Source organism: Apium graveolens, chromosome 1, assembly GCF_009905375.1.
Source record: "Apium graveolens cultivar Ventura chromosome 1, ASM990537v1, whole genome shotgun sequence".
NCBI classification, from domain to species: domain Eukaryota; kingdom Viridiplantae; phylum Streptophyta; class Magnoliopsida; order Apiales; family Apiaceae; genus Apium; species Apium graveolens.
In genome coordinates, this window is record NC_133647.1 from 186,999,515 (window position 1) to 187,009,081 (window position 9,567).

A 9,567-nucleotide genomic window follows, 5' to 3' on the forward strand; every position below is an offset into this window, starting at 1 on the left:
ACGAGACTTTGATTCTTTTGTTATCCAATTCTTATACCAGCTGATTGCCAATCTTTGTATTTGCCATGCTGTTCCCTTGTGAAGATTGTGAACCATCTTACGCTTGAAACTCAATATTGTTTATGATTCTGTATATTGCTTTATTTTATTTATTCTGTTATTATGATAGAATTTGATTGTTTTATAAAATATGGACTAGATTCGTGGTCAGACCAGATTGGTGGTCAAGTTACGCCAATGTGAGCCTTGGATCCAGTAATTAGAGCAGAGTTGTGTGCCTTTCTCGGGGTTAGTGCGTGACTGATCAGCAGCCTAACCTTGTTTTTTTTAAATAAAAGTTAAATGTCCAATTCTAAATCATTGCTTAGCCATAAACTTGATACCTTAATTCATTCCACTTGATCATTATTTAATCTCAGTATTGTCAAAGTGACTTGCTGAGCTAGTTAGCTCATTTGTGCGATTCTGTTTATGTTACTTTCCAGTTAAGAAGGAACTTGTTGGTAGCGCGGATCCCCAATCTAGTGTGCGAGCTAGGATTCTAGGTTGAGTGGAATAAGTTAACTGAAGACTTTTGTGATAGTTTAAGTTTGAGAAGTTATAAAAAAATTTTAATATTCAGTTGTAAGTTTGAATAATTGGGATTTGAAAGTTTGTAATATAAGTGTGTGTGTGTGTGGCTTGTGTGCATAATTTAACCTGTTGCGATCCGTGGATGTTGGTAAGTAGGGTCACTGCATATTACTATTATCTTTATTTTTGTTATAAGAAGGTTTATATATATATGGTGTATGTATTGTGGATCCCAAACTTCTGACTCGGGTTTGGAGGGTGCCACACCTATGCTTCATACTCTGTCTATCTTCAATCAATGCCAATACACTGAAATCTTCTGGCAGCACTTATATACTGAATCTTCAACATTTCTGAAATCCTAAAAGTCTTTAACCTTTATTCTTCACTGAGGCATGTTCATATTAATGAACTTCTTTCAATGACCTGTAAACAGACTTCAAGCTTTCTTCTAATCTTTTGATTCTTTGTATTTGCCCTGCCTTCATTCCTTCTGATTTCTTGTGTAGTCGTAGTATTATAAACATGTTTTGTTCTAGTGTTGTTATTGTGTTGAGTTATCACGTAACTATTTATACAACTACGCAGTCTCACCAACACGCGTTCTCGGTCTCGCAAGAGAACACTGGATCAAGCCGAGGAAGAAGTTGTAGTACCTCAGAAAGTTTTTGAAGAAGTAGAGAAAGTTGAGGAAGAAGCACTAATTGAGATGGGAGATCAAGCAGAAAATCCGAAGGCTTTCATGGACTATACTCAGCCTAAGATCAATGATATTCAGTCTAGCATTATCAGTCCAGTCATCTCGACTAACACCTTTGAGATCAAGTCAAGCACGATTCAGATGATATAGAATTCAGTTCAGTTTGGGGGTTCTCATATAGAAGATCCCAACATGCACATCAGGGATTTTATCGAGATCTGTGACACTTTCAAGTTCAATGGGGTGTTTGAAGATGCTATTAAGCTGAGCCTTTTCCATTCTCTCTGAGGGATAAAGCTAAGTGCTGGTTACATTCTCTACCAGCCGGTTCGATCACCAAGTGGGAGGATCTTTCTCAAAAGTTTCTCACTAAATTCTTCCATATAGCGAACACAGCTACAATCAGGAATGCTCTTACTTAGTTTGTGCAGCAATCTGGAGAATCTTTGTGTGAGGCTTGAGATCATTACAAAGAGATACTTAGGAAGTGCTCTCACCATGGCATGCCTGATTGGATGATCATAAATTGTTTCTACAATGGGTTGGGCACACAGTCTAGACCCATGCTCGATGCAGCGTCAGGTGGAGCCTTATGGGCAAAAAGCTATGATGAAGCTTATGAGTTGATTGAGCTAATGGCTGCTAATGAATACCAGAATCCAACACAGAGAATGCCGCAAGGCAAGGTAGCATGAGTTCTGGAAGTGGATACAGCTACTGCTATAGCTGCTTAACTTTAAGCTTTGACGATGAAAGTGGATTCTTTGGATAATTAAGGAGTGAATCAAATCTCTAGTGTTTATGAACTTTGTGCGGGGGCACATGAGACTGAGCAGTGTGCTATTTCTAGTGAATTAGCTCAGTTTATGAGCAACTTCCAGAGGCCGCAGCAACCAGCTCCAGCAACTTATCATCCCAACAACCGCAATCATTATAACATCAAATGGAGCAATAATCAGAATGCGGTGCAACAACCTTATCATCCATATACAGCAAAGCAATATAACCCTCCTGGTTTTCAACAACCGCAATATGCACCAAGGCAACAACTCCAACTTCAGCAGCTACCGCAATCTAATGAAAAATCTGAATTGGAAGAGTTGAGGCTTATGTGCAAGAGTCAAGCTATTTCTATCAAGACCTTGAAGAATCAAATTGGGCAGATTGTCAATGCCTTGATGAATCGACAACCTGGTAGACTCCCTAGTAACACTGAAGTTCCAGGCAAGAGGGAAGCTAAGGAGCAGGTTAAGGCAATTATATTGAGGTCTGGCAAGGTTGCGAGTCCCGAAAAATCTCAAGTTCCAGAATCTGAAGTTGTGGCTGAGGAAGATGCGCAAAAGGAAGCAGAAGTGGAACCAAGGAAGAAAGCTGATGTCAACACTCCTCCTCAGGGTAATACAGGGGAAAAACAGGTCTATCCTCCACCTCCTTTTCCTAGGAGGCTACAGAAGCAAAAGCTGGATAAGCAATTTGCTAAGTTCTTAGAAGTTTTCAAGAAACTTCACATCAACATACCTTACGCTGAAGCTCTTGAACAAATGCCTAGTTATACGAAGTTCATGAAAGGTATTCTCTCTCGGAAAGTGAAGCTCGATGACTTAGAGACCGTTGCTCTCACGGAGGAATGCAGCGTTGTGCTGCAACAAAAGTTACCTCTGAAGCTTAAAGATCCTGGAAGCTTCACTATTCCTTGCACCATTGGAAAAGTGTCATTCGATAAATGCTAGTATGACTTGGGAGCTAACTTCAATCTGATGCCTTTGTCTATCTTCAAGAAGTTGGGTCTACCTGATCCAAAGCCTACATATATATCCTTGCAGTTGGCCGATCGCTCTATTACATATCCACGAGGCATTGTGGAGGATGTATTGGTCAAGGTGGACAAACTCATCTTTCCTGCTGATTTTGTAATTCTTGATTTCGAGGAAGATACGAAGATTTCCATAATATTGGGAAGACCTTTCTTGGCTACTGGTCGAACCTTGATTGATGTGCAGAAGGGTGAGCTCACTATGCGAGTTCAGGATCAGGATGTGACCTTCAATGTTTTTAATGCCATGAAATTTTCCTACTGATGAAGATGAGTGCTTTAAGGTGGAGTTGGTCGAATCTGTGGTTACTTCAGAACTGGATCATATGCTAAAATCAGATGCCTTAGAGAAAGCCTTAATGGGGGATTCCGATAGTGAAGATGATGAAAGTGATTAGCAATTACATAATTTGAATGTTTCTCCTTGGAAGCGAAGATTGGAAATACCTTTTGAATCTCTTAGATTGGAAGAGCTGAAAAATTCTCCAAAGCGCCTCAAGCCATCTATTGAGGAAGCTCCTACACTTGAGCTTAAGCCTTTACCTGAATACTTGAGGTATGCATTTTTAGGTGATACATCTACTTTGCCTGTTATTATTGCATCTGACCTTTCAGGTAGTGATGAGGAAAAGCTTTTGAGAATTCTTAGAGAGTTCAAATCGGCAATTGGATGGACTATAGCAGATATCAAGAGAATCAGCCTTTCTTATTATATGCACAAAATTCTGCTAGAGGAAGGAAGCAAGCCTACTGTTGAGCAAAAGAGAAGGCTAAATCCGATCATGAAAGAGGTGGTGAAGAAGGAAATTCTCAAGTGGCTAGATGCAGGGATCATCTATCCCATTTCTGACAGTTCTTGGGTGAGCCCAATTCAGTGTGTACCGAAGAAAGGAGGTATCACCGTGGTTGCTAATGAAAATAATGAGCTTATTCCTACTCAAACAGTCACGGGGTGGAGAGTTTGCATGGATTACAGGAAGCTGAACAAAGCTACAAGGAAAGATCACTTCCCTCTTCCTTTTATTGATCAGATGCTTGATAGATTGGCTGGGCATGAGTACTACTGTCTTCTGGATGGCTATTCGGGTTATAATCATATTTGTATTGCTCCAGAAGATCAAGAGAAGACTACTTTCGCATGTCCTTTTGGTACTTTCGCCTTCAGAAGAGTTTATTTTGGGCTATGTGGTGCACCAACCACATTTCAGAGATGTATGATGGCTATCTTCTCTGATATGATTGGAAATAACGTAGAAGTGTTCATGGATGACTTCTCTGCCTTTGGAACTTCTTATGATGAATGCTTGCACAATCTTGGTTTAGTGCTGAAAAGGTGCATTGAGACCAATCTGGTTCTTAATTGGGAGATATGTCACTTTATGGTGCGACAAGGCATCATTCTTGGGCACAAGGTCTCTAGTAAGGGTCTTGAGTGGACAAAGCCAAGGTGGGGGTCATTGAAAACCTTCCCCCACCAATTTTTGTTAAAGGAATTCGCAGTTTTCTTGGTCATGTGGGTTTCTATAGGCGTTTCATCAAGGACTTCTCTAAAATTTCCAAGCCATTGTGCAATTTTCTAGAGAAAGATGTCCCTTTCAAGTTCAATGACGAGTGTCTAGCTACTTTTGAGAGCTTAAAGAAGAGTTTGATAACGGCGCCTATCATAACTGCACCTGATTGGAATGAACCTTTTAAAATGATGTGCGATGTAAGTGATTATGCAGTTAGAGCGGTTCTTGGACAAAGGAAGAACAACATATTTCATGTGGTGTACTATGCTAGTAAGACCCTAAATGGTGCTCAACTGAACTACACTACTAGTGAGAAAGAACCGTTGGCCATTGTCTATGGTTTTGAGAAGTTCCGATCTTATTTGCTTGGGACGAAGGTGACAGTTTTCACTGATCACATTGCTATTCGTTATCTCGTCTCGAAGAAGGACTCGAAGCCTAGATTGATTTGATGGGTTCTTTTACTTCAGGAATTTGAATTGGAGATCAAGGATATAAAAGGTATGGAGAATCAAGTCGCTAATCATCTCTCTTGTTTAGAGGATCCAAGTGCAACTTCACAGGATAAATCTTTGATAAATAAGTCTTTTCCCGATGAGCAGTTGTTTGGGGTGCAAGCAGAAGAACCGTGGTTCGCAGATATCGTGAACTACCTTGTGAGCAACGTTATGCCTCCAGACTTGACTTATGCTTAAAGGAAGAAGTTTCTTCATGAAGTGAAGTGGTACATGTGGGATGAGCCGTTCCTGTTTCGGCAAGGAGCTGACCGAATCATCAGGAGATGTATTCCGTATAGCGAAATGGGGGGGGGGATCTTGCGAGACTGCTATTCGACTGTTTATGGAGGCCACTATGGTGGAGAAAAGACAGCAGCTCATATCCTTCAAGCAGGATTCTTTTGGCCGACTTTGTTTAAGGATGCTCATCAGTTCATTTTGAAATGTGATCGATGCCAACATGTTGGTAATATGTCCAAGAGGGATGAGATGCCTCTTAATGTGCTTCTCGAGGTTGAGGTCTTCAATGTTTGGGGAATTGACTTTATGGGGCCATTTGTCTCATCTTGCAATAATCAATATATCTTGTTGGTAGTTGATTATATCTCGAAATGGGTGAAAGTCAAAGCTTTGCCGACTAATGATGCGAAGGTAGTGCTAAATTTTCTTCACAAGCAGATATTCACAAGATTTGGGACTGCAAGAGTCATTATCAGTAACGAGGGATAGCATTTCTGCAATCACAAGTTCACTGCTATGATGCAAAGGTATAATGTGAATAATCCCATTGCTACAGCTTACCATCCTCATACTAATGGTCAAGCCGAGGTATCTAAAAAAGAGATCAAGCGTATTTTAGAGAAAGTTGTGTGTCCATCAAGGAAGGACTGGTCTTTGAAGCTTGATGAAGCTGTTTGGGCGTATCAAAGAACATTCAAGACTCCACTAGGCATGTCACCGTTTCAGTTGGTTTATGAGAAAGGATGTCATTTTCCTGTGGAGTTAGAGCACAAAGCGTATTAGGCTTTGAAGAAATTAAACCTTGATATTGATGCAGCTGGTAAGAAGAGGGTGCTTCAATTGAATGAACTCGACGAGTTTCGACTTCAAGCATATGAGAACAACAAAATATATAAGGAGAAAGTCAAGAGGTGGCACGATAGAGGTCTAGTGCTCAAATCATTTATGCCGGGGCAACAAGTTCTTTTGTTCAACTCTCCTCTATATCTTTTTCCTGGAAAACTGAAGTCGCAGTGGTCAGAGCCGTTTGTTGTCAAAACTGTGTTTCCACATGGAGCGGTGGAGATTTTTAAGAATGATCCAGGCCAAGCATTCAAGGTAAATGGACAACGATTGAAGCATAACTATGGGGATATGGCAAACTGTGAGGTGGTTAGTGCCCTTTTGTTGGCAACTTGATCTTGGAAATTCTACGTCAAGCTAACGACGTAAAACAAGCGCTTTCTGGGAGGCAACCCAAGTTTGTTGTACATTAGTAGAAAGAGGAAGAAGAAAATAAGGAGAAAACTACAAAAAAATCAGAAAATTGGAAAAATTCAGTGCCAACTGCAGTAGCACGGCATGCCCGTGCTGAGAAGCGGGGCGGCCACGCTGATCTTCCAGTAGCTGCGCGCACCCACGCTGGTATGCGGGGCGGCCATACTGGAATTACAGTAGCACGGCGCGCCCGCGCTGGCTCCCTAAACCTGAAAAAAAATTAGAAAAATGAAAATTTCAAACACAAAATCAATCCCAGCCGAATTTACCTCCCTCCACTTCCATATTTCCCTCTCCAAATCAATTCCAATCACCCCATTATTCTCATTATTCCTATAATCAAATCCCACTTCTTTTCCAAAACTAATTCCTAATTCCCTATATATACATACACTTATACACAATCTTCTCCATCACCTCTCAATTCTCAAACACACAAATCTCTCTTATACACTTCTCTTTTCTCAAATACTTATTTGCTTTCAATGGCTCCAAAAAGACAACGAACCCAAGTTAGCTGCAGTACCACCGATTCTTCGTGTGTTGGTGGCACGAGGCCTAGGTTTGTTACTCCGGAGGTTAAAATGGAGTATGCGAGGTTGTTAACGAAGCCGATAGCCAAGGAGAGAGGATTTCTGCCATCCGATAAGGATGGCTAGTTTCTTGAGATGATTTTGGATATGGGTTGGGTTTCTTTTTGTGAGGCACCTGCTGCTATGCCCATGAGTGTTGTTCGCGATTTATGCGTGAACGCGAAGGCTGATAAGAACGGTTATTCTGTGGTGAGGGGGTTGACAGTAGACTACAGTGCTGAGGCTATTCGGAGGGTGATCAACCAGCTCGAGAGGAGGCCAGAGCAGGAGGATTGGAATACGAAATTGGGGGATAATTTTAACTTGGATTTGATTGTTGCTACATTGTGTGTGCCTGAGACTCACTAGAAGTTCAAGAGGGGCACGAACGAGTATGCCACTTTCCCTGCTTCGTGCATGAACATGTTTGCACGTGCATGAAATTTCTTTATTTGTGCCAATATCATGCCATCTTCTCAAGTGCATGATGCCACTGTGGAGCGTGCACGATTATTGTGGGGTATTCTTCAGGGAGATTATGTGGATCTCGGGTCAGTGATTTATCAGGGTATTCTGAGGTTTCTTCGTGGGAGCACTACGGGTTATATTCCCTATGCGTCGATTGTGACGAAGCTGTGTATGGCGGTTGGAGTTCATTGTCCCGCACACGAGCATATTTAGCTTCCTAGTACCCCTATTGACAGTTCTACACTGTTGAGTATGCAGGAATAGTACGGTGGGAAGCCTGATCTGAAGGGGCTCTGTTATTCATATGATCACTTGCCAGATGGACGGCCCGCTGATCAGTCTTATGCAGGTGGTACGACTCAGGCCAGTAAAGCAGCATGAAGACACCAGTTGGGTGAGGCCGGTCCTTCATAATCGTAGCAGCAACAGGAAGCAGATGACAGTGCTGGTTTGGGTTCAGCGCGGTATAGGCGCTTGGCGAGGAGGATGGATGCGATGCGTGACATCCATAGTAGGTTTGCATATGATCTCACCCAGGTGTTGGGGACAGCTTTTAGAGCCATGAGAGTTGACATCCAGTGGCCAGTCTTTGGTGAGGTATTCCAGATTCCTTACTATTTCCTTCACTGAGGACAATGAAAATTTTAAGCTTGGAAGTCATAGTTTAAGGAATATGTTTGTATGAATCCATATAGTTTGCATATTCATGATAGTTTAGTTCATATAGTTGTATATTGGTCATATAGTTTTTTTATTTTGCATGTTAGTATGTTCCATATAGTTCCATGCATTTACATTATAACATGATCCCATAGTTTAATTTGCCGATTGATTTGTGATATTGATGCGAGTGTGGTGATGTCGTATATAGGAATATTAAGTCCTATCGAGTTGATTTACATGCTAGAAGCAATTTTTTTCACTAAGTCTTATAGGTTGCTTGCATGCTAGATCATGATCATGGTTTGTTGTTTGTCGAGGTTTAATCACATGTTTATAATTAGAATGCATGATATTCTTTTAATGGTAAAATAACATGGATTTTTAAAAAATTGGAGAAAAATATAGGATTTCAATGCTAGTTGTGGCTAGGTGTCAAATGGCTAGTAGCCGGCTCATTTTATATGAGTAGTCTAGGGTTGAGCGAGATGGAGCGAAATGCACTCGCTCAGAAATTGAAAAAAAAAAGAAATTGAAAAAAATAAAAAGAAAAAGAAAGAAAATTGTGTTATGTATAATTGATCAGGAGTGGGCTCTTTAATACTCAAGTTATTAAGTTCTTAGGGGACTTTATGCCTAGTGACCTAAGGCTTTTATAGTCTAGGATCCACTAACCTAACGCTCGCTACATGGGTATTATTGCATAAGTCTTTTGTGGACCTCACTCATTGCACGATCAAATAAGCATATATGTGATGTTATGTGTTAGCAATAAAAGCATGGATCCATGTATAACTCCGATAAATAAAATTGAAGTGTTATAAGTCATTTTGAGTTTAGCGTTTAATCTATTTATAACCTTGTGATTGCCTTAATGAGTGGTGAGTTATGGTTATTGATCTAGTTGCGATAGTATATCTGTTAAGCAATTGCACATATGCACGTTTCTAGTTTATGAGTTGATTTATGGGATTTGATTGAACTTGTGCGAATAAATGCATTTGTTGAGATGTTGCTTGTTGGTTGGCTAAGTCATTCTATTGGGATCGATTGCAATCATGTAGATTGCATTCATGCATTTTTATTTCTTGTTCTTTGAGTCTGTTTATGCTTGAGGACAAGCATCGTTTCAAGTTTGGGGGTATGTTAAGTGGCATTTATATCCACTTATAGCTCTTCATAAAGCTTCAAATTGGTGTTTTGTACTCAAGTTATTTGTGTTTTTAATATGTTTCGTAGTGTTTTTGCATTTCAGGCATAGTTGGAGGAAGGATGA

The 9,567-nt window shown here is 40.5% G+C and overlaps 1 non-coding gene across 1 annotated transcript; it reads right to left on the reverse strand.

Annotated features, from left to right (window-relative positions):
* Positions 1-1,671: 1,671 nt before the first annotated feature.
* LOC141681838 (small nucleolar RNA R71) lies at positions 1,672-1,778 on the reverse strand. The gene has a single exon (XR_012559266.1). It is a non-coding gene; the product is annotated as a small nucleolar RNA R71 (small nucleolar RNA).
* Between the last annotated feature and the right edge of the window lie 7,789 nt (positions 1,779-9,567).